General features: G+C 42.8%; 1 long non-coding RNA gene across 2 annotated transcripts; it reads right to left on the bottom strand.

Annotated features, from left to right (window-relative positions):
* Positions 1–2,799: 2,799 nt before the first annotated feature.
* On the bottom strand, positions 2,800–19,777 carry LOC308672661. 2 transcript variants are annotated; one of them, XR_014027467.1, is made up of 4 exons: positions 19,502–19,777; positions 7,020–7,265; positions 3,922–4,050; positions 2,800–2,896 (listed from the first exon to the last, which is right to left on the bottom strand). It is a non-coding gene; the product is annotated as an uncharacterized lncRNA (long non-coding RNA). The 2 variants fall into 2 exon arrangements; XR_014027468.1 differs by having other exon boundaries at positions 7,020–7,225.
* Positions 19,778–27,483: the final 7,706 nt, after the last annotated feature.

Raw genomic sequence — 27,483 nt, 5'->3', positions numbered from 1 at the left:
GCTGAATGATCACAACTGTTTACTTTAGCTCTGTCTACACCAGACTTTGCATCGCTCTGTCGTCCACCAGCTGGGCTGACTCAGGACCCAAAGTAGGACAGGGAAGGCCAGAGAGAGGCGGGAGAGAGGCTGTGTGTGTGTGTGTGTGTGTGTCCTTGCATATGTATGTGTAAGTGTGTGTGAGAGAGTGAGCCAGAGAAACAGACAGAGATTCAGAAGTTCCTAAACCGAAATGCACAAGGAGGAACATCTAGATCTTACCAACCAGGCTAGGTTAGCCCATAAATCAAGGGCCAACAGTTTATAGGTCTTTTGCCTTCCATCACTCTTGCTTTCCCCCCCCCCAGCCACCCCACTTCTCTCTGGCAGCCCCTCGCTCCAGCAGAGCTGGCCCATAAATTTCCAGTGCTGAGTGCTGGCAGAGAGAGTTTTCGTGTTCTTGACAGTGGCAATAAAAATATGCAGATGGATCCAGGCAGGGGAGGGAAGGGAGAGGGGAAAGGTGCATCTGGGGATCATCTTGTTCTATGGGTGGGCAGTTGGGGGCAGGAACACGGCTCCTCTGCCTGCCTGCGTGCCTGCGTGCCTGCGTGCGTGTGTGCACGAGACCTGAGAGAGGAGGTCTTTGGTGATAACGGACATGCCCATCGGGGTAATCTATAAAACCTGGGGTGCCTACTCGCATATCCCCATGCAAACTGGGGACGGGTACCTCATTTAGCTCGTCTGGATCTGTTTTTGTGCCTTGATAACACTTTTTTAAATGACTTTAAAACATATTTTGCGGCTCTGACTGGGTGTCCTTTCACCCTTCTGTCTAACTCAACTCAATCCGAATAGAGCTGGAAGGGACCCTGGAGGTCTTCTAGTCCAACCCCCTGCTCAAGCTGGAGACCCTTTATAATTTGACACAAGTGGCTGTCCAATCGGTGCTTTAAACACCTTACACAACTTCTGAAGGCAAAGCTGTTCCACTGTTTAATTGTCCTCACTGTTAGGAAGTTTCTCCTTAATTCCAGGTTGCTTCTCTGCTTGATGTTACTTTCCATCCATTGTTTCTTGTCCTGCCTTCTGGTGCTTTTGGAGAATAAGTTCAACCCAGGGTGCTCAATAGTTAATGAAATAAAATAAAGCTCAACCATTGTCAAGGAATCTTATAAGAAATAGAGTTGATTCAATGAAAAAGAGGATTAAAAACATACTCTTGGTCACAAGAGCAAAAATAATTACAAAGTTTATAATTCAATTTGAATTTTGGACAGCCTGTCCCAATCTATTTTGCAGGTGAGCCAGGTAGAATGCAAGAGTCAGGTGACCCATTCCTCGATCTCATTTCAATATCCTGGAACACCTTAAAGATTAGCAGATCTATTGCGGTTTCCCAACGGCTTAAATCATTGGAATTAATAAGAAGAAATTCCTCCCAAAATGAAGGAAGGAAGGAAGGAAGGAAGGAAAAGAAAGAAGGGAGGGAGGGAGGGAGGGAAGAAAGAAGGGAGGGAGGGAGGGAGGGAAGAAAGAAGGGAGGGAGGGAGGGAGGGAGGGAAGGAAGGAAGGAAGGATAGATTGGGGGGGGAAAGTCTTCAGTTAGCAGAATATTCATTTTGGAGCAACACTTGGGCACTATGTAACATTCAGAAGTGAAGGAAAACGCAAAATAGCAACCCACCCCTTGAAAATAGATGATCTTGAGTGCCCATCTCAAAGAACGGACAATTTCCTTTCCAAATGTCTTCCATGTCACCAGCGTAGTATTTTGCCCCCCCCCACGTTCCCCGGGTAAGTAAACCCTCTGAAATGTGGTAAGCAAGACCAACGTCAGAGTCTCCGAGGGCATTATGTCTGTCCCAAGGTTATCTAATTTGCCTGCAGAAAAGGAAATAGACGGGGAGGGTCCAGGTCTCTTTGCAAATTGGGGTAATGCTCTCGCGGGCGCCAGCCTCTATACCTCGAAATAATTCTCCTGACCTTTAAAATTAACCTCTAACGGCCGAGGTCGAACTAGGTTAAAAGTACACCACACAGTCCTGGCTTGTTCACCATCAGTTCATCTCACGTCGAGCAGGACTGCTCTTGGGACCCGCTTGAGGACTGCAGCGATTTGCCCTTGTTTTAATTTTAATTTTGTCTCCCCTTTTCCACCCCACTGTGCCCCCCCTCCCTCCCACCACCCCACGTCTCAGATCTGGGCAATCTGGCTTTGTCAAGATGAAAAACTAAATTCTGGATGATTTAAAAACAAAGCAAAAAAGAACCCCTAAGCATCAAACCAGAATTTTGGCAGGGCTAGGGATGGGGGTAATATTTCCCACGTTTATTTGATTTGCGTTGACCTTAAAATTTGTTCTTTATCACTTTCGGGATACCGAAAGAAACCAGCTAGCCTCTGAGTCAATCCAGAGTGTTTTCTCTGCCTTTCTAAGATCTAAAGAGTTTATTTATTTATTTATTTATTTGTTTGTTTGTTTGTTTGTTTATTTATTTATTTATTTATTTATTTATTTGTATACCTCCCTTCTCCCGAAGGACTCAGGGCGGTGAACAGGGCCATAAGTACAAAATACCCAAAATACGAAAATTAAAAACAAATTAAACCCTTGTGCCCAAATGCAAAAATAAATTACATTAAAACAATAATTAAAACCAAAACCCATCAGACCAGGCCGGTTTGTTCAAACAAATAGGTTTTTAGATCACGTCGGAAGGAGCGAAGGTCAGCACTTCATCCCCTAAACCTTAAGGAAAAATTGGATGCAGCCCCACCTCTTACAAATTAACTCAGGGACAATGGGGAGGATTCTCGAAACTTTATTTGCAGCATAATATAAAGTGGGAGGGGTAAAACCCCAGCCCCATAACTCTTAATCCGAGTAAGGAACTGATGGTAGAAATCACTCTGCAATGAAGCAAAGGTAAGATTGATGTCTAAATGTTAAATCTCAATTAAACCAGTGAACTGTTTCTGACCTGAGTCATTATATACAAGTGTCAGTAACTTTTTTTAAAAGAGAAATGCAACTGATGAACAATAGCTGTTAAGATGCTGCCTGTGAATCTACAGAGGTCCAGCTTCCATAAGCTGGATTTTGAAATTTTTTTCCCTCCTCTATTTTGTTCCCTGCTTTCTCCCTCCCTTCCCTTCCCTTCCCTTCCCTTCCCTTCCCTTCCCCTTTCTTTCTTTCTTTCTTTCTTTCTTTCTTTCTTTCTTTCTTTCTTTCTTTCTTTCTTTCTTTCTTTCTTTCTTTCTTTCTTTCTTTCTTTCTTTCTTCCTTCCTTCCTTCCTTCCTTCCTTCCTTCCTTCCTCCATCCCACCCTCCCTCCTCCTCTTTATTTCTCTCTTTCTTTCTCCCTCAATCCCTCCTCCCTCCCTCCCTCCCTCCCTCCCTTCCTTCCTATTGCAGTGACAATGGTTTGAAAACTTCTCTTAACTCTTCCCAACAACTCCAAAGGACCTTTTTCTCCAACAAAACCTGGGAGTATTTCTTTTCCAAAGGACCTGTGGTCCCCCCCACCACCACCCGATGTTCTGGGTTTCTCTTTCAGCCTATTTATGAAGCAATCCTTCTTCGCCACACATTGCCTCTTTCTTCTGAGATGTATTTAAATCTGAGGTCAATAATGGGAATAAAGAACCATAAAGTAGTTCATAAAGGGAAACATTATCCACAAACCGTAGTTCATAATACATTATGCATAACAGGAATTTGCACTGCAATGGGGAGGGGGGGCAGCTTAAAAGAAAGGGGGTGTTTTGGCTCCTGCGTAGGATACTACATCAGTGTTCAGCTGCCGCAACAATAAATACTGGCCTAAACTTCGGCTTTGAGTTCCCTTGCAGTCAATCTGCCTCTCAGCCAGCATTCAATCAAACCATCCATAGAATGTTTTCAAGCAATAACTGAGCGGATTTGAAATGATTACCTCGATTCATAGGAAGAGGATGTAGAATTAGCAAAATTCTCCCAGTCCAAGCCAAACGCAGTTGTATTTCGTTTTTAACAAACCAGTGGAATTATCTGAATCCAGGTTGGCTTGAAAAGTGAATGAAAACTAATCAAGAAGAGAAGCAAGTTAGAACTAAGGAGGACTTTCCTAACAGTGAGAACAATTAACCAGAGAGACAGCTTTGCCTCCAGAAGTCGTGGGTGCTCCGTCACTGGAGGTTTTTAAGAAAGGACTGGACCACCATTTATCTGAAATGGTATTGGGGTTCCTGCCTGAGCAGGGGGTTGGACTAGAAGACCTCCAAGGTCCCTTCCAACTCTGTTATACTTTTCTGTTATTCTGAAAAGAGGGTGAAAACAACCAGCTTAGGCTATTTTATCCCCAGGCTTTGCTAACTTCATAGGCCAAACTTCACGACTTTCATATTGCCATAAAGATGATTAGTTGATGCTGAAGAGAACATTCAGATGTGCAAGAGTGTATTAGTATAACCTTATAATAAATGCAATATTAGTTTGGGTGTCTTTGGCTGCCTAGCCTGGTCTACATTGCTGGGTTAACCAGCTGTGATTCTGACCATAATCTAGTGGGGGGAAAACTATCTCTAATTGGTCCTTTCACCACATTTTACCAAGATCCATTGAGTAATCGACTACCAGCTTTCTTGCATCACATTAGCCTGTGGTGTCCAAAATTGGCAACTTTAAGAACTTTGTGGACTTCTGGCTGGGGAATTCTGGGAGTTGAAATCCACAAGTCTTAAAGTTGCCAAATCTGGAGAGCCCTGCACTAAACCATGGACTTTTGGATAAATCATCCTTCACTCAGTTCTTGCATCGTCATGCTAGGTTATCAGTTGGATTTGTTTTTTGTTTTTAATAAGACTTAAGCTAGAAAGGCCAACCTGGGGGATCAGAATTATTATCCACCCAAGCCTGACCTGTAGAGATACATGCAATTCCTGAATCTGTGGCCCCAAACCAGCAGGGGGACAGAGAAGAGTAAGGTTGTGGTTGTGGAGTCCTTGTTGCTCTCCGAGCTTGGTTGTTTTCTCACAAACGTTTCATTACTCAGCAGTGCACTGATGATGTTCCCTAGTTGGGTGATGAAACTCTGCAAGAAAACCACCAAGCTGAGAGAGCACCAAGAATCCCATAGTCATCGTTATCCTCCTCCTCTTCCTCCTCTTCCTCCTCCTCCTCTTCCTCCTTCTCCATTCCTTACATCCCTCTTCCTTCTAGTACTGATGATATTGCCTAGTCGAGTCATGAAACATCTGCAAGAAAACCACCAAGCTCTGAGAGCACCAAGGATCCCAAAGTCATCGTCCTCCTCCTCCTCTTCCTCCTCCTCCATTCCTCACATCCCTCTTCCTTCCAGCACTGATGATGTTTCCTAGATGGGTCATGAAACATCTGCAAGAAAACCAGCAAGCTCTGAGAGCACCAAGGTCCCCACAGTTCAACCCAGAGCTACCAAGATTCTCTTTTATTGGTACAGTGATTGTCCAATTTGCACCCCACACCACTGGAGCAACAGACTGTGTGAAACATTTCTGGTCAAGCTCCATGTTCTGGGGGGGGGTGTTACTGGATAGTGGTGGCTGGCCCAGAACATGAGGGGGGGAGGAGAGAGAGACATTCTCCCTTTAGCATTACACCCCTGGCACTTGGGGTCAACCCAGGTGGTTAGAGAAGTGACAAAGTAGCCTTGAGGACAAGAAGTTTCCTTCTGGTGCTTTGAGAACTCTCTCCAATTGGTTTAATGGTACAACTATAATAATAGATCACATAAAGTTGTCGTTGTTCATTGCCCCCCAGGCTGGTTCCCAACCAAACTAAAACCAGATGTTTACGATGACTTAATGTGCCCAGTGTCTCACCCCCGAGGACTGAATCTCTTCAATCCAAGAAACTCAGATGGAGAAAATGGATACCTTAAAAAGAAAAAGAAAAAAAATCTTCAAAACAACTCTGTGAAGTAAACGAGGGAATGAGAGGCCCGTTTTGTGTTTTACACTAAGCTGTGATTTGCTTAAACTGCAGTTTGTTGAATTAACCCCCTCTGCAGACATGAAGCTGCCATCAACCATGGCTTCTCAACTTTTATGGCCAGATTAACCCAACATGCTCCATCAACACCACCCTAACTGTTTTTATAACTTAGGACCAGGTCCCAAGCCAGCCATGTCCTAGAGTCATTAATCAAGGTCTATCTTCATCAATCAAGATCTAGCACACAATCCATTATGCTGGATTCAGGCACACCTGCTTTTATTGTGCTTTGCAGAGATTGTGAGGGGTTTTTTAACAAGACCTTCCACCAGCAAAAGAGATTAGGACTCACGGAAAGCTCAGATGACGATTAGCAATTTTTTTAGCCATCCAAAATTGCTACCGTTTTTCAACTAAGGTATGTACATTTTAAAAAAAAAAAAACCTAATGCTGTTGCACACTTAATAGACTACAATAAACAAAGCTTTTATATGTCGTGGAATTTATATGACTTGCTCTATGGCAATATTCATTTTATTGTGTTAGTCTGGAAATGCACCCATAGTATCTCTGATAATGCCTGTATTATTGTGCCAATCTGGAACAGCATTTGCACCCAAAGGAAAGACTGGGATAATATACATTCATATTTACTCTTTTAAAAAATTGAATTTATCTTCAACCTACTGTCTGTGCTTTGGAAAATGTGAAGCTTCTGTTTCAGGTCTGTATCTTTACAAATATAGAAAGCCTGCTTTAAAATACATGGCCGAATCCTTCCCTTTAGAAGTTAAGTTTCCATCTGATTTCAGTTCCTTGTCTAGAGTTTTGTCCTACTTTTTTTTTTAAAAAAGGAGGAAAAATCTGTGCCGGTTTCATCGACACTCAGACTATTTAAGTTGCTCGTACGGATAATATTTTTTTTTATACAGGCGTACAGGAGAGTTTAGTTTCTCTCCTTCTTATGGGCTCAATCTAGGGTATTAACCTTTATGGAGGGATGGCTAAACTCGAGGATTATCGATAATCCAATTATACTAAACAGTGCATGTTATAAAAGGAGGTTAAGAGGAACTCACCCTGAAGTTGAAGATTGAGTTACATAGGCAGGTTTCAGGACCTCTTTGGGTGTTGGAGTTAAGAAACAGCATCTTAAACTAGGATCCAACGTGTGTGGGTCTCAGAGTGTTCTGCGAAATCCTCCCCTGTCGTCCATCTTTCCTAGCAAGTGGTTTTGTTTTTTTTCTTTCGTCTTGTTTTTGCACGTAGGAAATCCAGGGAGAAGCTAGATCAGGGTAAGGAGGAGAAATCAATGTGGAAATAATCTAAAAGAAAAATCAAAGAGGATGAAGGATGCTATGCATTTTCTTTACCTGGAAGTAGATGAAAGATCTGCATCTTTTCACGAATGGAGAGTGGCACAATGAGGGGTGCAAGGCTTAGAGTGGCCATCTTGACTTTTTTGACCAGACCCTGCTGTCACCCCTGATGTTCCATGAGGAATATCCATTTTTAGCTTTGCAACAATCCTGTTCTGGAGTGATTGCCAGCCTAAGGTTAACAGGCTGGGTTTATTTATTATTAATCATTATATTAATTAATTATGCTATTAAATTGTACACTGGCTGACTCCCACAGGGCTATAATAATAAGTAAGAATAACAATTCATTAAACTTGTATGCTGTGCCATTAAATGTATAGCTCTGTAGTTGTAATGTTCTCTCTAAGGTCTCAGCAATGGATGGATTTCAATTGTCTCAATGAATCAGGTTGAACTCCTCCTCCTCCTGCTGCTCCTCTTCTTCCTCCTCTTCCTCCTGCTCCTCTTCCTCCTCCTCCTCCTCCTCCTCTTCTTCTTCCTCCTCTTCTTCTTCCTCCTCCTCCTCTTCTTCCTCCTCCTCCTCCTCCTCCTCCCCTTCCTCCTCCTCCCCCCTTCCTCCTCCTCCTCCTTTTGCCTGAGAAATAACCCCTCCTTCATCATCCTGTTCTCTCTAATCCTTTCAATTTCTGCAGAAAGGGACCAGAGAAAGCCACCCTGTGATGAATGATCTCTCCTGCCGGCTGCAAGACGCCAGGTGCCCCCCAATGCCAAGCTGGCAACCGCGACTTTCTCACAATGTTTGTGCACTTATATGGTGAGAATATGCCCACGGTTCTTGACGTGATCTCAGCTTCCATGCATGAACGTGCATTGGCTGAGACAGACCAGTCCTCCCAAGCTTACAAGGGAATGGGAGCTCTGGCTGGAATTGTTTAAAGGGCATGTGACTTTCGTCCGATCCATGTCCTCAGACGTTACCACCTCCTTCTTGGACATAAGGACAGCCCCATTCATGCAGATATCAGTAAAGGGAGAGATCCAGTTGGATTCTGCCCACATTCCTCCAGCAACGGAACGGAAGGCATGCCTCAGATGCCTACAGAATGTGAAAGAAGGAATCTGATTTCTGTTGAACTGGGGAGCAGGGGAGGGAGACCTGTCCTTTCCAAGGATCAACAAAGAGGCTGAGTAACTGTGATGTGTCCCACTTGACCTCAAGCCACACAGTCTCTTGCGTGGAAAGAATCAGACGCAACGCTGCTGCTCTCATTAAACTTACATTGGGGAATCTGTCTAAACTGGGCCCTCAATCAAGACAGTATATACCAATAGCTAAAAGACCCTCCAGAATTAAGCAACAGTTCAACACAGCATGAAGTGATTAATTTCTCTGATCACAGACTCTGGGAAACCTTGGATCAGCTTTGACTGAGTCATGGCTCTTAGCTCCGTTGCCAATTGGAACCCCGGGTTCAAACCACATTTAAACTTTTGTCATGTTTCCGCTTCCTCCGGGCAAGATGTGTCAGGTTTTTTATCCAGATCCAGATAGCTGGTTTGTTCAATCCCACCAGGATGAGGATCGGTCAATGTCCAGGCAGAATGTTTCCACCCATTTTTATTTATTTATTTACATACATGCATACATTGACTTAACCTCCCCTGCCTTTTGACTCAAGCAAACTGAAAATGTGTCTCAATGGTTTGTAACTGCGATCGTTCAGTCTAAAATGTAAAATCAAACCCTATTGCCCCTGTAGGCTTGGCGGGGACAATTTGCATAGCTTCCTAGGATGTTCTGTTGGTTTTATTTCGCTTTATTTTATTTTATTTTAACTTTCCAACCTAGAGCACTGATGAAGTTACCTAGTTGGGTAATGAAATGTCTGTAAGCCAACAACCAAGCCCAGAGATCATTAAGGACCCCACAGTTCTCTTCCACTCTGCAAACCCCACTTCCTTCTAGTACTGATAATGTTGCCTAGTTGGGAATGAAATGTCTGCAACAAAACCACCAAGCTCAGAGAGCACCATGGACCCCACAATCCTCCTCCTCCCCTCCTCCTCTTCAAAATCCCCTCTCCCTTCTAGCACTGACGATGCTACTTAGCCAGGTAATGAAATATCTGCAAACCAACAATCAAGCTAAGAAAGCACCAAAGACTCCCCAAATAAATGTATAAATAAATCACTTCTAATTTCCTTTGGGCCTTGCCCACTTTTTCTGGAGACAGCGCTGTCTGTCGGCACCCCCACGCCTGCCCTTCCAAGCCTTATGGGGCTCTCCAGCTGATTTTTTCAAGGTCTCTAAAATCATTTTGTCTGCTGCCCATGCAGCTTAGAAGACAGGGTTTGAGGCATCCAAATATGCAGAACTGAAATGCTTTTTAAGACATTCCAGTTTTTCTTTTAAAAAAAACACAAAGAAAACTTCAGTAGATAAAACGCAATGTTTACTTTAAAGAGCTGAAGTACAAAGAAGCTCATCAAGACTCATCAAAGCTGGGAGAACAGCTGATTAAAAACCAAGTCTGGCCACATAAAATTTCATTCTCTTTGGGAATTTACCAGATATATTCCATTTGGTAGATCCAAAGCCTATCAAAGCAGAACACTTTCTGTTATACGTACAAAAATCCCCAAGTTCGATCTTCAAACCAGAAGGTCCAGGAACTTGTGATTCTCCAAATGTATTAGCACCAAAACTCCCAGTTACCATCTAGAACAGCTCTGAGAACTACAGTATCCCTGCACAAATGGGATCTGGAGTTCTGTGCAGCCCCAGACAAGGTTCTCAAGAGAAGACGATGGGGAAGGAAAAGGTTCTATACTGAGTCACATTTTTTCAACCTGGCAAGTGGCAAAGCCATTTTCGTGAACCACAACAAAACCCTAAGCTTTGTTAGATGAGGACTAGAGCCATAAACAGACTGAAATGCTTTTAATTTACAGCCTTAGGGGGAAGATATTTGTGGCAAAGGAAGAATCAGCCACCCACCGTCCTTGCTGCGGTGTAAGAATCCTGCGGTTGCTTCTAAGAGAGAGACAAGCGAGCAAATTAAAAGATTCCACGGTCCACAAACGAAATCCCCCATGGTTGCTTCATTTTGAGCGGAACATTTTACTGGAGTTTCCTTTTCAACCAGCTGCCTGAAATGGGGTTTTAAGTTAACATCCCCAAGCAGTTTTTCTGCCCTTCAGTCTTCTCGCTTTCAGATAATTAGCTGGGAGTTCTTGATTTTTATTTTTCCAGGCTGGCTATTTTTATATACCTGGGGACCTATAATTCAGTTGGAAATTTCCCTGCCCACTCCCCAATGAAATGCATCGGACTTGGCAAAGCCCCCACACATTCCAGCAGGGTTCAGCAGGAATTGGGGCGGGTGTGGGGGGGGAGAGGAAGGTGGCCAACTCACACCAGGCTAGTGGCTGTCACTTATTAATCTCCCAGGGACCAATAATTACAGCGTTGGCTGCCAACCAGCCATCTCTGGGTCCACCGTTACTGGGAGCGATGATCCATCTTGTCAAGGCAGACAAATATTTGGCATTCCCTCTTTGGCAGCTGAAACACTGAAACACCAATCTGTGCCCGAGGAGGATAGGAATCCTGTGATAGACATATCCAGACAGATGCTAGAAGAACTTGGGGGTCTTCACGATGTTCAAATTACATGGGATTTGAAGACTCTGTTGCCTTCCCACCTTTTGTGCCGTCCTTCCAATAATGATGGAAGGCTTGTGAGTTGTGTGGGGGGGGGGGGTTGTTGGCCACCCAGCATCCGTTCAAGGGGTCAAAGCCCTCCTGGTTGAATCTCTCTACTGTAGGTTGGTGATTGGATGCCCGATACACTAAAGTCTCCAAGCCTGCATTGGTCTGTTTATTCCAGATGTTTGGGGGAAATGTGTTTGAGTTCAGAGATAGAAACAGGGCTGGTCTCTGTCTCTTCGGGACAAGCTGTCGGAGGAGAAGGGGAAGGGGAAGGGAAAGGAGGAGAAGGAGAATTAGCCAAACCTGGTTAGCTACTGACCTATTTAGGTATTCCCATAGGTATTGATAATCAAGCTGGTAAGATTTGCTTTGAAAAAATGCCCCGATAAGTATGAGTAACAAAGAACCAGTAAGCACCCTGTTCCCCAATTGCCCCCTGCAGGTTTTTGAGAAGAAACCCCAGTTTCAAACAAAATTGCATTATAATTGGCTTTCTTATGCCCAGGTGTGCATGCACATTTTGAGGCAAAGCAGGGGTATCCAACCTTAAAAATTGCCAAGTTTGGAGAGCCCTGATGTAAAGTGATAGCTATAACCACACGATCAAATTCATCCTCTTGACTTTGGTCCATGCATGCCCCCAGGCCTCCCTTCGCCCCAAACTGCATGTGTACAAAACCCAAAAATTACACACGCACACGCACACACACACACACACACACACACACACAAAAGAATGAAGAGTGGATTCTTGGGCAGGAAGGGACTCAGAACCCAAAGCAAGGGAGATAATTTTTGGAAATGTTTCCTCTGTCTTCTTCATTGCATCAGTTTAGTGACGTATGGTAGCTGAAACATGCCTGCAACTTTTAGTGTTCTTCTCTGTTCCGGAAGACACACACACACACCCTCTTTTTTATGGTTTTTGGTTTTTTTGCATGGTTTCCCAACAGTTTTAAAGCCACTTATGCAGTCCAGTAGGGATTTACAAGAGGCAAACAAATTAAATCCCCCCAAAAAGTCCCTTGCAGAGATTAAATTAACCGTAATGATGGCTTCCTTTTACATTCATTCTGTCTGTCTGTCTGTCTGTCTGTCTGTCTGTCTCTCTCTCTCTCTCTCTCACACACACACACACACACACACACTGCTCTCCCAAATCTGCAGAAGCAGGAACACTAATCTGATAAACAAGCTTAAAGGCAACACTTATCAATCCATCTCCTTCCAGATTTATGTGATAGCCTGACTGCATCACTGGCTGAGATGAATATGAGTCGGTTTACCACAAAATTGTTCAGGAATGATGTGAAGAATGTCGTTTCTCAAGAAAAGGAATGACTGCCTTTTGCACCATGACACCATCAGGAGAATTAGTAACTTGAGAAATCTCAGCTTCGTAAAGATACCGTGGTCAGACAGAGGACGCCATCTCGGCAAAAGGGGCCCAGCCCGTGTTGGGGCAGCCTCTGCTCGTTACAATTAAGGAGCTAATTAAAGGGCAGGATAGGTTGCAGGTGGGAGGGCAGAGGGTTTCTTTCTGAGCATGGATGTTGCCTGTTTCTCCCTATTTCTTTGCTCTGGATTTGATAAATCCCGACATCTACTCTTTCTCAAATGCTGAGCCAAGCAACTTGCACCATTTGGGTCCATGTGCAGCCTTCATTCTAATTTCTGAATTCAGTTTTAATAGGATTCCAATTTCTAGAAAGAGCTGTCTTTTCCAAAAGAAGAGAATATTTGTAGCTCAGTTGAACTCTGGGGTCCTTGGTGCTCTCTGAACTTGATGGCTTTCTTGCAGACATTTCATGACCCAACTAGGTAGCATCATCACTGCTAGAAGGGGAGGAGGAGGAGGAGGAGGAGGAGGAGGAGGAGGAGGAGGAGGAGGAGGAGGAGGAGGAGAATGCTGGGGTCCTTGGTGCTCTCTGAGCTTGGTGGCTTTCTTAGGACTCTAATTTAGTCACATTTGATGAGTTTTTCCCCAGTTTGAGGCAGCTCAGATGGTCTTCAGCTCTACCTCTCCATGCCGCTGGGGTGTGTGTGAAAGCCCTAATAAGCAGGCATATACATAGAATGAAGGCTACTGCTAAGCACATTGGTTTGTGCTTAAATTGTAAGCCGCCCTGAGTCTTCGGAGAAGGGCGGGATATAAATGGGATTAAAATAAAAATAAAAAAATAAAAAATGTTGTTTCCATCAATCAGTAAAATGTCTCAGGGTCTTGCTATTTGAAAGTTTGGACTTCTCCAGCCTGTGTCAGCTACACTTAAATATTGAAGTCCCACACTTCTAGAAGGTTCCAGGTTGGGGGAGGCTCGTGTAGCTAGTCATTAATGGCTGAACCAGTCCTTTTCTATTGCCCATCTTTATGATACAACTTGACGTTCTTTCCAACTATCCCCATAACTTTGTGAATTAACGTCATAGATTCCATCAGAATTTCAAGGAAAAGAGAGGATTTTTTGGGGGATGTGTGGGCGATCCTCAAGAAGCCACTTTCCAGAAACGAAATGACTAATTGCACCCATCTTTTCTCATGTGTCATGCAAGGACGGATCTTTGCTTTGTTTTGCAGGTTGTTTGTTCTTGAACAGGATGTTAATTCGGTTGCTAAGTTCAGGAAGTCACTGTGAGGTGAAACAGCCCCTGCGCCAGTGTTTCCCAACTCTGAGTAAATGACCCCAAAATTAGGTAAATGTGGCTTTTCTTTGGATAACGACGCACGAACCCATGACCCAATCACAACAGGGACCTTTAAATAAGGACTTTCTGATTAAGTGGTTTTGAGTCATGAAAGAAACCGTTTGAGGAACTTAGTCCTACAGCTTCAAGCAGTTTTAGCATTATACTAGATTATACTTTACAGCTTAATAGAAAGCTAGTTCTCATGTCATATTATGCTTTCATTTCCCCCCCCCTTTATTTCACTGAGAAGGCCGCTTCCTTACAAAGCGCTCAAGACACTAGGGACAAAGGATTTAAAACAATAAAACAAGAATGTCTAAGGCGGAACTAGAACTCACTGTCTCCTGGTGATGGGGCCAAAGTCACCCAGGTGGCTTTCATGTCTAAGGCGAAACTAGAACTCTTGCCTGCTGCTTTCACCACTAGACCAAATATTTAAAATATTCGAAACTATACGATCTATGTATGTATACGCATCTAGCAATCAAAAGCGGCAGAATTTTTGGCTTAGCCCCTCCAGATATACTTTGCCCCCCCTCCCTAATTCTTCCTAAAAAGAGTTTCTGGAGATCCATAAAAGTAAGAAACTCCACTCTCCATCCAGCCTTATTCAGGGATAGACTGCTCTAAAACCCGGAAGCTTTGAAGTCATGGAGAGGCAGCAAATTCCACGGGTTTACTATTTTTTTGTGAAAAGCCGGGGGTGGGGGGGAACCCTCTCTTATCTTTCTTGAACCTTTTGAGGGTCAGTTATGGTGCCTGGCTAAAAATCTTATAGGAGGGGAGGGGGGACCTAAATAGATTAGTTAGATGACCCATGCGTCCATGGGAAGGAGGGTAGATAATCTCACGGACACCATAACATCTTTGTTCAAATGCAGGAATTACAGGACCTGTATTGATCCCATGCGTGATATGGGTGTGGCTTCTGCTTCTGCAAATGTGGCTTGCAGAAGAGACACAGGTAATTAGATGGAGAGAGATGGAGAGACAGACAGAAGAACAGAGCCAGTCTCAACCTCTCTCACCTGCCAGAGTTTTACAAGGCTTACTTAGGTCTCCTTGTTCCTCTCCATTGTTCTCCAAACTAAAAAAAAAACAAAACAACAGGTAGCTCTCAACTTGCAAGCGTTCGGTTAGTGACCATTCCAAGTTACAACAGCACTTCAAAAAGTGACTTGCGACCGTTTTTCACACTTCCAACCGTTGCAGCATCCCCAGGGTCACGTGATCGTAAATCAGATGCTGGCAACTGGTTCCCATTTATGAGGGTTGCACAGTGTCCCCAGGTCAAGTGATCCCCTTCGGTGACCTTCCGACAAGCAGAGTCTACGGGGAAGCTGGATTCATTTAACAACCGTGTGAATCGCCTAACATCTGCAATGATTTACTTAACAACCTTGCCAAGCAAGGTGGCAAAATGAGGCGAAAGTCACTTAGCCAATGTCCTGCTTAGCAACAGAAATTTTGGGCTCAATCAAGGAGTATCTGTACGACCAATTTTCTTCATTATTTTTCAAGCGGTGTCCGGTTCTCAGACTGGAGCAAGCAGCCTTTTTGTACACCTTTCCAATACCCTAAAAAAAAAGCCTCTCCTTGGGAAATGAAATATTCCTCTTTCTTAACCAAATATTGCCTTATCTTTAAGGCCAGCCTAAGCTCAGAGGCATGCTAAAACCAGAAGCAGATTTATTATCATAATGAATGTGGGAATCCGGCAACCAGATGACACCCACAATTACATTAGATTACCCCTAACATTAACTGGCAGCCTATATATTTAAAAAGTAAATATTTAAAGTTTCCTGCCTCTAATCTTATATATTACGTATCTTAAAACTCGCCAAGTTCGCGATCAGAACAATAGATTGACACCTGAAAGCAAGAGGGGATGGCAATTCTTGGGGACTGTCTCAGGGCGAACGCAAAGGCTTCCGTCTGATGAAGGGACAGCCGAGAGACCTTGGCTGTTTGGAACAGGGGGGGGCACATCTGGAAATCACAAATAGCCCTAGGTACCCAAGGCAAGCTGCAAAGTTCTCCTGTGCATCCCAAGCTCATTGTGCACATGTCAGAAACGTTCTCTCCTATTCCGTGTGCCCTTTTTAGGCAGGCTTGCCATCCTGAGTTACTTGTAAAATATAATAAAGGGACTTTATTAATAATAAAGAACAACTAGTGTTGACGATGGTATCTCGTTTGGGCCGTGAAACCTCTGCAAGAAAACCCCCAAGCTCAGAGAGCACCAAGGAGCCATCATGTTAACCCTGAGCTGCAAATATTCTCCTTTTTTGATAATCCCTTTGAGGGCTGTATGCAACGAAATTTCATTTTAATGTAGGTCGATTAGTGTACATTTAAAGCGACAATAAAGTTATTCTAAGTCTAAGGCATGAACCAACAACCAAAATATCACCTCCTGTTGTTCTTGGTGGCCATTCCAACATTAGAATTCTACACAGGGTGTCCTCAGCTTATGTCAAAATTGCACACCTTACAAAGACAAGGCTTGGCAGTCCCAGCCTCATAAGCCACAACCAACTCGAATTGTTTCAGCTTGATCGAGTGTGCTTTGTGAACACAATAGCCACCGTGAGTCTCTGCCTGGTCTCCTTTTCTCAACTCAAACCTTCTCAACTTCAATCTCCTCCAGCTGACTTCATGCAATCTCCAAGTTTCCCCCTTCTGCACAGCAACAATGAGGAGGGGGGTGTCTTTGTTTCTTTCCTCCTTTTTTGGAGGGGGGAGTTCAAAATAAAAGCACTAATTAATTTGTCAGAATATTTGTAGAAAATAAAAATAGGTTTTCTTTAAAAAAAAAATCACAACTCAGGGAAGGACTGCTTAGGAGCATCTGTAGGAAGAGAGGAGTTGACTATTGATTGAAAGTATCTTTGGGGTGCGTGGGGTAGGGAGGGCCACGAAAGCAGAAAGACATCCCTCGTTCCTAACATTTAGCCTCAGAAGTTTCCAAAGCTTAGCAGAAATAATTCCAGGAAGAACAGAGGGAAGGAGCACTAGGAAGGCCATTCTGAACCGCTCCAGAAAAAGCAGAAAATAAAGCTAGCAAACAAATAAGTAAAAAAATTAAGGGGAAAACGGTAAGAACGCTAAAAGGGAAAGACTTCCAAAATTAAGAGGAATGGAGCTCCTCTCTGCAACAATATCTTGTTCAAAGTCCTACATGGTTTCCCACCCCACACTGATTCTTAAAGTGTGAAGCGTGTAACAACCTGGCCTCTCCCTTGCTTGTGAGTGTTTTAAAAGAATCCCTTGAATTCATTTGGAGTCTTAATCAAAATCTGACTTTAGAATGTGGTCTCTTTGACCCTGATATCAGCTTTCTTGGGTAGGAAAGAGTAAAAGTTTCGTCTCCTCGCACAGAGAATATCTCCTTTTCATTAGGAGAACTGTTTATTAGTCTACAGTTTGCCGTCTGATTTATCGATTTAAGCTTCTCCTGAATGATCGACCGCATCGCACAACACACCAGTGTTTCTGTCATGGGTTTCCCTCTGAAGTGTTTACAATATTTTTGATTTACACCTTCCAGGTGTTCATTTGAAAAATATCACCCGCATTTCGTTTGCCCATATATATATATATATTTTACAATATATTTGTGGATGCCATTAAACTTCCACGTTGGTAGAACTTTGACATTCCAAAGCCTGCTGGTCAAGGAGAGAAGAAATGGATGGGTGGGAAGTGTCATCCCTTGACTTTTAAAAATGCAAGCTAATTGATTGGTTGTATTAGTTAAATCCTTAAACTGCATATTTTAGATTACAAGAAGTTGCACAGAGCTTCCAAGAAACAGGCTGAGCTTTGGGGAAAAGATCTGTGGCTGATAACTTAAAGATTTTTAAAAGAAAGAAGCATTTGTCAGCTTGAGGCATTATTTTATTGTCTTTTTACAATCAGTTTTAAAAAAACAAAACCCACCATCACTCTCCAGTTTAGTTCATCTACAAATCTGGGTATATTCCTTTTAAAAAAAAAAAGACACAAAATTTTGTCACATTGATACTGGCCAAATTTGTTGTTATTGGCTAGCTATTATTTGGTGTTTGCTGGTTTGTTTGTTTTTTTTTATTGAAAAGTTTTAAAATACATTTTTGAATACAAAAAAAAAAAACCTCCTCCCCCCCTCTCCCCAACCCCTCCCTACCCTACCCTCCCCCTCCCCGACTTCCCAGAGCTGAATACAGGGTATAAAAATACAAATAGACATAATCTAAAATACGCTAACAACAATAAAACATTAAATTCTATCGCACTTTAACTCTCCATCGTCAAAATAATAATAAAATAACTACAAACTAATTATACATCATATAGATCCTCTACTTATTCAAATGCTAAATGAAACCTTTTAGTCCCATATTTGTTCTGGATATAATCAATCCATCTCCTCCATTCCACAATATATCTCTGTGGCTGGTTTGTTTTTGTCACTACTAGACAAACTTGTTAGGATAAGATGAAAGATTGGAGGGAAAAAAACCCCACACCCCAAGGCTAGAGATAGTGTCTATCCCCTGAAAAATTCAAAGAAACCAACAATATGTTGTAAATGTAAACACTATATAAATATATCAATAAAAATTATCTTCTTGAACTGCACTTGAAACAGACTACATGCTGCTAATTTTGGACACAAACCAGGAAAGGAAAGGAAAGGAAAGGAAAGGAAAGGAAAGGAAAGGAAAGGAAAGGAAAGGAAAGGAAAGGAAAGGAAAGGAAAGGAAGAGAGAAGAAAGGAAAGGAAAGGAAAGGAAAGGAAAGGAAAGGAAAGGAAAGGAAAGGAAAGGAAAGGAAAGGAAAGGAAAGGAAAGGAAAGGAAAGGAAAGGAAAGGAAGAGAGAAGAAAGGAAAGGAAAGGAAAGGAAAGGAAAGGAAAGGAAAGGAAAGGAAGAGAGAAGAAAGGAAAGGAAAGGAAAGGAAAGGAAAGGAAAGGAAAGGAAAGGAAAGGAAAGGAAAGGAAGAGAGAAGAAAGGAAAGGAAAGGAAAGGAAAGGAAAGGAAAGGAAAGGAAAGGAAAGGAAAGGAAGAGAGAAGAAAGGAAAGGAAAGGAAAGGAAAGGAAAGGAAAGGAAAGGAAAGGAAAGGAAAGGAAAGGAAAGGAAAGGAAAGGGAAGGGAAGGGAAGGGAAGGGAAGGAAAGGAAAGGAAAGGAAAGGAAAGGAAAGGAAAGGAAGAGAGAAGAAAGGAAAGGAAAGGAAAGGAAAGGAAAGGAAAGGAAAGGAAAGGAAAGGAAAGGAAAGGAAAGGAAAGGAAAGGGAAGGGAAGGGAAGGGAAGGAAAGGAAAGGAAAAGGATTTATTTAAGATCAGCAATTTAGTCATAAAAGTTTTCCTATTTTTTTTCCCTTTTTAATCTGAATCCTGAGTTTATAGCTTGGCTAACTCCAATCAGTCCCAAAAGGAAACGGGGGTTATCCAATATTTTGGATCAGAGACTCTTATTGAGTGAACATGTAATTTGAACGGAAAAGCTATTAATATCATGGAAGGGGCAGGAAAGGGGGGGGAACTTTGCCAGTTGCCAATGCCTGTTAAATGGGTAGATTAGCCGTCTTACATTTTCTTTTCCTTTTTCTTTTTTTTTCAACATATAAACATCTGAAAGCCGTTTCCTGTTTGGAGGTGGCGGGGGGGGGGGGAGAACTAGGTGGATGACCTCAGGGAAACTTTTTACAAAAAGCAACAAATGTGAATTGAATGTTGTGGGTTGGAGAGACAGAAGCACGCTTGGTGGTCTTGTTACATTATATAGATGGGAGAGAGAAACAGAGAATGAGCCGGTCCAGGAATGGGTGGAAATACAAAAATAAACGTTTACCTTCTAAGATTCCAAAAGGGCACTGCCAATTTTTCTTCGGCTCTGGAAACCGTTAGCGGCTGTCACTGCAGACACAACCTGGGCTTGAGGTAGCCACTTTGACCTAGTCCGAAATGAAGGCTCCTGAATCCAGCAGCTCCCTTTCCTGACTTCAGCCCGCCAGTTGACCTCAGCACCATGGCATCCGAGCAACAAAGCCAGCCCACGACGCTAGGCTAGATCTCCACGGCCACACCGTGCAACCTTGTGCCGAGGGGGAATTGCTAGCAAAGCAAATGTGTTCCCGTTTGTAGAAGGAAGGTCAACAGCCAGCCTGAGTGCGCCAGAGGGAGTAAGACTAATAATAACCCCAAACAACAGCTGTGACACATTGTTGATTATAGCTTTTCACAATCAGGCCCATATTTTGGCACGGGACCTTCGCGAGAACGGTTTGAATCATTGCAACAGGACGCAGTTGTTACCCAGTTCAGAAAAAGCGAGTGGCATCCCCCTTGGTTCGGAGAGGTGACTGTGACAAATGGTCCCTAAATGTTGGGTTTACAGCAGGCTGGGTTAGGAAGAGTAGGAAACAGCATCGGTGCTGTTTGATTACAGAGGTGAGTCCAGTAGGAAGATGATAATCTGGTGTCATCACTAACTCTGTATTGTCTGCTGTCCAAAACTATCACACCAAGCTCTTTGCAAGGATATTCCATTCATATATGTTATTAATTTGCAGGGGTAGGCCTTTTGGCAGCACTGGTCAGGGAACAAGAACAGGACCTGAGACTTTTAAGCTTCCTTATTTCACAACTGAGTGAGCACTTGGAGAATATTTATTTATTGGTTGAACATGGACCGGTTTATCGGGTGCTTGCACTGCATTTCCACAAGTAGCAATGTCAAGACCAGGGTGGAAGGCAGCCTCCCAGGGTCTCACTCAACAGTATAAGCAAAGAGACCCATAAATGAAGCCGCTTCTTGCTTTGGGAATAGGTGAAGTAAGGTGTTTTCATGGGAAGAATCCTTAAGACCATAACGTCGGGAGTCTGGGGACCCATAGGCACTGTTGTACATGCAACGTTGTGTTTTGAGATCCACCTTTGAAGCCAACACATCCCTCTGATAAGCAACTAAATGTCTAACCTTGCTTTTCATCTCCGTTTTCTTTGAGGTTGTGCAAACTAGAAGCTTCTGTATGGAAACAGTGGGTGTGAGGACCGAAACAGAAGCAATTCACCATATCTGACATGGGTTGTAAGACAGTGCCATTGTAGAAAGCACACTCGGTCCTCCCCACTTCTGAGCTGCTGTTAATCAGTCACAATGTGGGGGCTGGGGAGGGATGGCAATTCTACATGAGCAGATCCTGGTACAAAACTATTGTGTTACTTTATGCCACCCGACAGAGGAACGATGGAAGGTTTGCTATTTGTATTCTGCAAGATTTATCCTAGGATTTGTGTGGCATTCCCAAAGAGGGCAGGGCCAAAGCTTTAGGGAGTAGGTATCAAAAAATATAAAACTGTTAGGCACCACACAAAAATGCATGAAAATTATGTAGAGCAGCCTATTTGTTGTAAAAAAAAAACAATGTTTACAGATTTAGGCCGAATTGCTAAGAAAAATGTTTATGTCTGAGAAATGCATACAAGAAGACAGATTACACTTTAATTCTGCCTTTAAAAACTAGCCTAGGAATGGACAAATTAGGAACATAGGAATAAATAAACTGTAGGAACCTGAAGCTGCCAGATGGATGGATCATTTATCTGAGTTTCGTAAACTCAACTATGCCCGCATAGATTTAAGGATAGAATTGGTTGCAGTCAAAAATGTTGGCAGGATGTTTTTCATAGAATTGTGGGTTGTTAATGGTTCTCATGCTTCATCTTTTGGCATTTTGGAAGAGGCTACCTAGCTGGGGAGAAGAGTTAATTTTGTCCCTCAAAAATCTGCCTTCTTTTCTTCTCCTCCAGGTTCCGTTTTTGTGACACTAAGTAAATCCATTATTCTCTTCTGCATTCCTTAGTGAGAAGCCACGGATTACAGATACTTGCTGCTAATGGGCTGGCTTTAGTAAATGCCAGCTGCGCTCTCAATTCTTGTCATTACTATGAGGTGGAGCAACGGGATGCAAAAAGGAAAAAAAACAAGGGTAATTAATAAAATTAAGTGACTTGGTGTTTAGCATTTGTTTGCTTTGTAGTACGGGGGTCTCCCATCCTCTCAAAGTTTGGACCAACTTATCACAGGATGTTTGACATGACAGGTTAATGCGAACACCCCTAAAGCTGGATTTTTGCTAGTAGTCATCTGTGCTCCTTACATCGGCCTGCTTTGTCCAAGAAATCTGAGCTCTGGGAGAATAAAAAGGCCTTTTTTTTCCCAAAGGCCCCCCATTGTAACTCAAGAAAGAGCCAGCAGTTCTCCCTTCCAAAGTTCATCTGGACTTGAGTTGTAGAAAAGCTTGGAGTGATATCAAGAGATGAAGACAAATCTGGGAAGCTTTTTGCAAATTGTAAGCACTAAAGCTCCTTTTTATGTTTGGCATCGGTTGCTCCATTCTAAACAAACAAATAAAAGCCTCTGCCAAAATGACTCAGATTCTGTGGCAAGGAAACCTGGATTGTGCAACCTGCCTAAAGGATGCAAAAGGCCCCACATTATGCACAGACTCTCTGAAGTGGCAAATGTTCAGCCTGTAGTTTGGTCTTTGCCGTTTCTGTTCTGGATTTGCACCTTGCTAATCGTGGAAAGGAACAGGACGCTGCAGCCAATTGTTGGATTTTGATGTGGGCACCCTAAGCACATTTTATATAGCAAGGCAACTTGGCAATTTTAAGACGTGTAGACTTCAACTCCCAGAATTCCTCAGCCAGCCATACTCTCGTGCTTCAGCAGGGGATTCGACTAGAAGACCTCCAAGGTCCCTCCCAACTCTGTTATTCTGTGATTCCAGGAGTTGAGGTCCACGAGCCTTAAAAGTTCTCAAGTTTGGAGGCCCCCGTTGTATAACATCATTCTTTTTGCAAAATTATGTCTCTGCTATTCCATTAGGGGTTGTATATTTTTGGGGTTCCTTTTCGAGAAAGTCAACAGATCTTTCAGTCGGTGTCATTCCTTGTTGATGGAATCAGCCGCTGACAAATTTTGCAAATGTTACTTTGCTCCAGGGGCAGTGCCTCGGTTTAAGTAAGTTTAAAATACGAAGGTGTATAAAGTGTGAGTATTTTCTTCGGGAGGTCAGGCAAACGGGTTTTCACCAGGCCTTTTTTTTTGTACAGTTATGTTCATTGTTGCTATTTATCTTTTAGCAGTTCAAAGTGATGGACAACTGAAGCTCCCATCAATCCACCCCAGCACCAGCCTTAAAAGTGGGTTTTAGCTAAGTCAAGGAAGTAAAGTAACAGAGTTGGAAGGGATCTTGGAGGTCTTCTAGTCCAACCCTCTGCTCTCGCAGGAGACCTATGCTATTTCTGATAAATGACTCTCCAGTCTCTTCTTAAAAGCCTCCAGTGATGGGTCACCCACAACTTCTGGAGGCAAGCCGTTCCATTGGTTAATTGTTCTCACTGTCAGGAATTTTCTCCTTAGTTCTAGGTTGCTTCTCTCCTTGATGAGTTTCCATTCATTGTTTCTTGTCCTGCCTACATTAACTCCATGGTTAATGGAGAGATCTGATTTTGGACTTGATAGTCCTAGCTCATCATTTTAACCGCTATGCCACAGAAGCTGTGGAACATATTAGGAAGACAGAAGCAGTTTTGGGGTGCAGATTGATAAAGGGGAAAAAGTAGAACCATCACTGCTCCAGGCTCCACAAGTAAAATAATATACAAAGTCGCCCAAACAGATTTTCGGATTCAGATTCTGAAATTAGCCAGTTGCGTGGAAGGACCGTTAATAGATTTTTCCTTCCTGCATTTGCAGAGTTTTAGCTCCTTTCTATGTGCCAGCAACTTCTCCTAATTTATTGAAACCAGTGGTCCTTGTTGAGATCTTAGAAGTAATAAAACATAAGCTTCGGTTAAAAGAAAATTAAAAGCAGGAGTTTCTTTTCTTTTCTTTTTACTTTAAGAAAAGGGTGTTCCCTCCATTTGTTAGCCTGCCATATGAAAATTCCCAGGTTCTTTCTTTTCTCCTTGAACTGGAAGAAAAATAAAGCAAGCGATGGATGACCTGTAGCCCCAAATCTTTACTCAGAAAACTGTAGCAGAAAATCTGAGATCCAAAATCTCACCAGAATCGGAACAGATTGTTCTTGATTGTGAGACACTTCACAAAGTCACAATGACCTAGCACTGAAGGTTCACGACAAGAGAATGCTATTTCATCTAGAAGCGTGTCTGATTCCCAGCCTGCAATTGGAGACAATCTTCCCAAAAGTCATTGCAAAACTAGCAAAGGATTCTGGTGCACAGCTGTCCAGATGTGAGTGAAGTAACAGAAAAACAAGGCTCCGATTTCCTGGGTTGGCCTAGGGAAACCACATGAAGAGCTAGTCAACTCCAGGTATTTCCCCTAAGTAATTTACACCATGACATCGCACTGACAATCACAAAAAATGAACATGGGATCAAATTTGGCAAACATTAAGTTTTCCAGTAGAGCAGCCAACTATTTGATGACCTTAAATTCCATCCCATCATCTTAAACCCAACTTCTCTTCTTGTATGACCACCCACGGTCAGAAGCAAGAGAACAGCTCCACTTTGGTGGCCCTTTTCATAAACTCCAGCGGCAACGTCAGTGTTGTTCTTTTTGATCCTGACATCCCAAGACAGACCTTGAGCTGAAATGGATCAAACGCCCATCTCCACATGCCAGCGTTGTCATCCGCATTTTCCTGCACAACGTGCTTATCTTCTAAGAAATAAAGAGCTACTAATTTTAACTGACCCACAAAAATGGACATCTGCTTGCCTTGGGTAAATGTTGGGAAAGATAAGGAGGGCACCAATTATGTAATCTAATTATGGCATCCTACGAGATCAAAGAGAGAACTGTATACATATGCCAAGTTTGATTGAAACGTTATTGGTGTTCGCTTCCGCTCGGCTAAGTATGTGTTCCATTGATAGGAGGAACTTGCCCGGGCCGTGAAAGAGACGTCAACGTCATCTGTTTGTGCCAGTTGATTTCAATGGTCTCAGAAGTTTTTTTTCCAAATAGATGAACCCCTGTCTCCTGCACATTTTGGTTCTTGCCAAGAGAAGATGGCAGGAGTTCAAAAAGCGTTTTGTACAAAAAGAAAAAAAAGTGCAATGGAAATTAGATGGTGGTCGATAATCATCTTTGCGTTCCCATGACTAAGCACCGCCATTTCAATGTTTAGAACAGAGTCAAAAATGATGCATTGCAACCCCACCTGAAATGGTTTTTCATTGTCTTTACTTCCACCTTTTGGTCCTCTAGACGAAGAAGCAAACATCCTAAAGGTTGTGACGCAATTGTCTTCTGTTATGTTTTGGAAGTAGTTATTTCCAGAACATCTAAAGGAACTCCAACAGAAGAATGCAATTTGCCAGCCAGCGAGTCACGTGGCCCCAAGGATTGGCCTTAGTGCTACAATATTCAAGAAGGCCCAAACTCTACAACTTTGAGGGTTGAGAACCATTTCTTTAGGCCTAGTAACACATTCAGAGGAATCTACTCTGGCTTCCACAAATGTTATTGAGAACCCCATGGTGTCCTTTTCAGAGGACCTCACCCTCCCTTCCAACATGAAGATCTCTGATAGAGGAAAAGCTAGGCACGCCGGGTCTGGGATGAGAAAGAATGGGAGATATCTCGGAAGAAGAAATGGTGAGGTTTCAGCTTCTTGAGATGTAGTTTAGTTTTTTAATGGATTGTCCAAGACTCAGCCACAGCCTAACACAAAAGCCACGTAGAAAGAAAAGACTCTCAGTTGAGGAATTTGTGGTGTCCCAATGCTTCTCTGCCAGTGACCTTCAAATGTCCTTCAGAAATTTAAGAAGTTAGGGACCCCCCCCACAAAGAACCTTCATATCTAGAAGAAATTCTACATGGCAAGTCCTAGCCTGCTGCGCGGGTAGATTCATCTCCACCCTTCTTGCCTCCAAGACGTACCCAATTTAAAAACAGCCAAAGAAGGTAGTATGGAAATGCAGCCTTCACTGAAATTCAAAGTAGGATCAACTGTACCAGCCCCTCCTCTAAACTTTGCCGTTTTGATATATGGTTGTATGTTCATATGTACAATGATAAATATTATATAAATTATGCATATTCATTATGCAACCCGTTTCTCGGTTTTCAAAGAAGACCGAGGCTATGGTAACTAGTAAAAGTCAAACATTTTGCAAGTGAGTTTGTTTCTAACATGAAAACTAATTTGAGGCAGCAGTCGGCAAGAGGCAGCTCTTTATTCTCTCTCTCTCTCTCTCTCTCTCTCTCTCTCTCTCTCTCTCTCTCTCTCTCTCTCTCTCTCTCTCTCTCTCTCTGTGTGTGTGTGTGTGTGTGTGTGTGTGCGTGCGTGTGTCTGTGTGTGTGTGTGTGTGTGTAGGGAAGTGGAATAATTGGAAGGAACTCGCCATGAAACTGTTCTTTTCTGCAACACTTGTAAGGTTAAAAGGATAAAGATCCATCAATTTGTACAGCCTGACCTTGTCATTCTGCTTTTCATCTGGATTCAGATGTGCGGGATTAACCTAGCGGGGGTTTGCGCTGACACTGATTTAAAAGCTGTGTTGTGGGCACCTCCCAGCAAATTACATTAATTGGGATCTTTAATCTGAGAAGGAAGAAGGAGGGGAAGGTCCCTTATCGGGGGCATGTAGCATATGATAAACAGATGTCTCTTAATACAGATAAATATGAAAAGCAGCGTTTATGCTCCCAGCTCTGCAAGTCAAGCATTTTATTAGCTAGCAAGGCCAAGGGGATTTTGTCCCATCCCAGCCAGCCCTGCAGAGCACAGTCTTGTGGGGAAAATTTGGGAAGACGCTGAGCTGTCAAATAAGTCCAGTGGACTCAGGGCTGCTCAGATAAAAATGCAGTCATGCCGAAGGGTCAGGAGTGGTTAGAGGTTGTGAAGTTTCCATTACAATGTTTAGAAAAGTAGGGCAATCCTCGTGGACTTTGTTTCGTTTCAAAAGAAAGGTTTTAAAAATTGTAGAGGGTGCTCATTTCCCCTTTATAAGGAAAGGCCTACGAGATAACTTTTCTGATCAGCAATTAAATGTTTTGGGAAGAGAAGATGGATAAGGCAGGAGAAGTACCGGTAAAAACAGATAAATTATTTTGGAATGGAGAATATAAGGCCTGGGTAGATGGGCAAGATCCAGAGATTGTGGTCTCTGGAGGTTCAAACCCCAGGGCTGCTATGCAGAGATTTTGTAGGAAGACAACAGTATTAGTCTCTGCTAGTTTTAAAAAAAAATAAAAAAACAACAGGAATTTGGGAGAGTCTTTTCCAACTAACCCATTTTATTAAAAAGCAGAAGTTGTCCCTAGATTCCTTCTGATTTAACATCACCATGATAAATACCTTCCACTTGAGTGGATTGATTTGTCTCTCCTGGCCCAGTCCATGATGAAAGTGCAAAAGAAAAATAATAAACAAGAAGCATTTTTCTCAAGTGAAAATCCTGAGCTGAGAGAAGATTGACAGACATTTGTACTAAACAGAATTCCAAAGCTGACACTTTGCATTATTCACTGCACCAATTTGTAAATTTCCTGATTGCAGAATACAGGACAGATTACAACACAACCCTATCAAAAACTCTAAAACTCAATCCATCCTTTTAATCTCCCCCATAGCCTCCATTATCCAGTTAACCTAACATGAGAGCCACTGTTAAAATCAAGCAGCAATTAAAAAATCCACTTCTGCCAATCCCAAGCAAATGTCACCATTAATGCCCCCAACCCATCTTCAAATAACAGAATAAAGTTGGAAGGTACCTTGGAGGTCTTCTAGTCCAACCCCCTGCTCAAACATGAAACAAATGGTTGTCCAATTTCTTCTTAAA

This window comes from Vipera berus (assembly GCF_964194415.1).
Source record: "Vipera berus genome assembly, chromosome: 10".
In the NCBI taxonomy this organism is placed as follows: Eukaryota; Metazoa; Chordata; class Lepidosauria; order Squamata; family Viperidae; genus Vipera; species Vipera berus.
The sequence above is the reverse complement of the archived record's forward strand: the minus strand, read 5'-3'. Positions and strand labels throughout refer to the sequence as shown.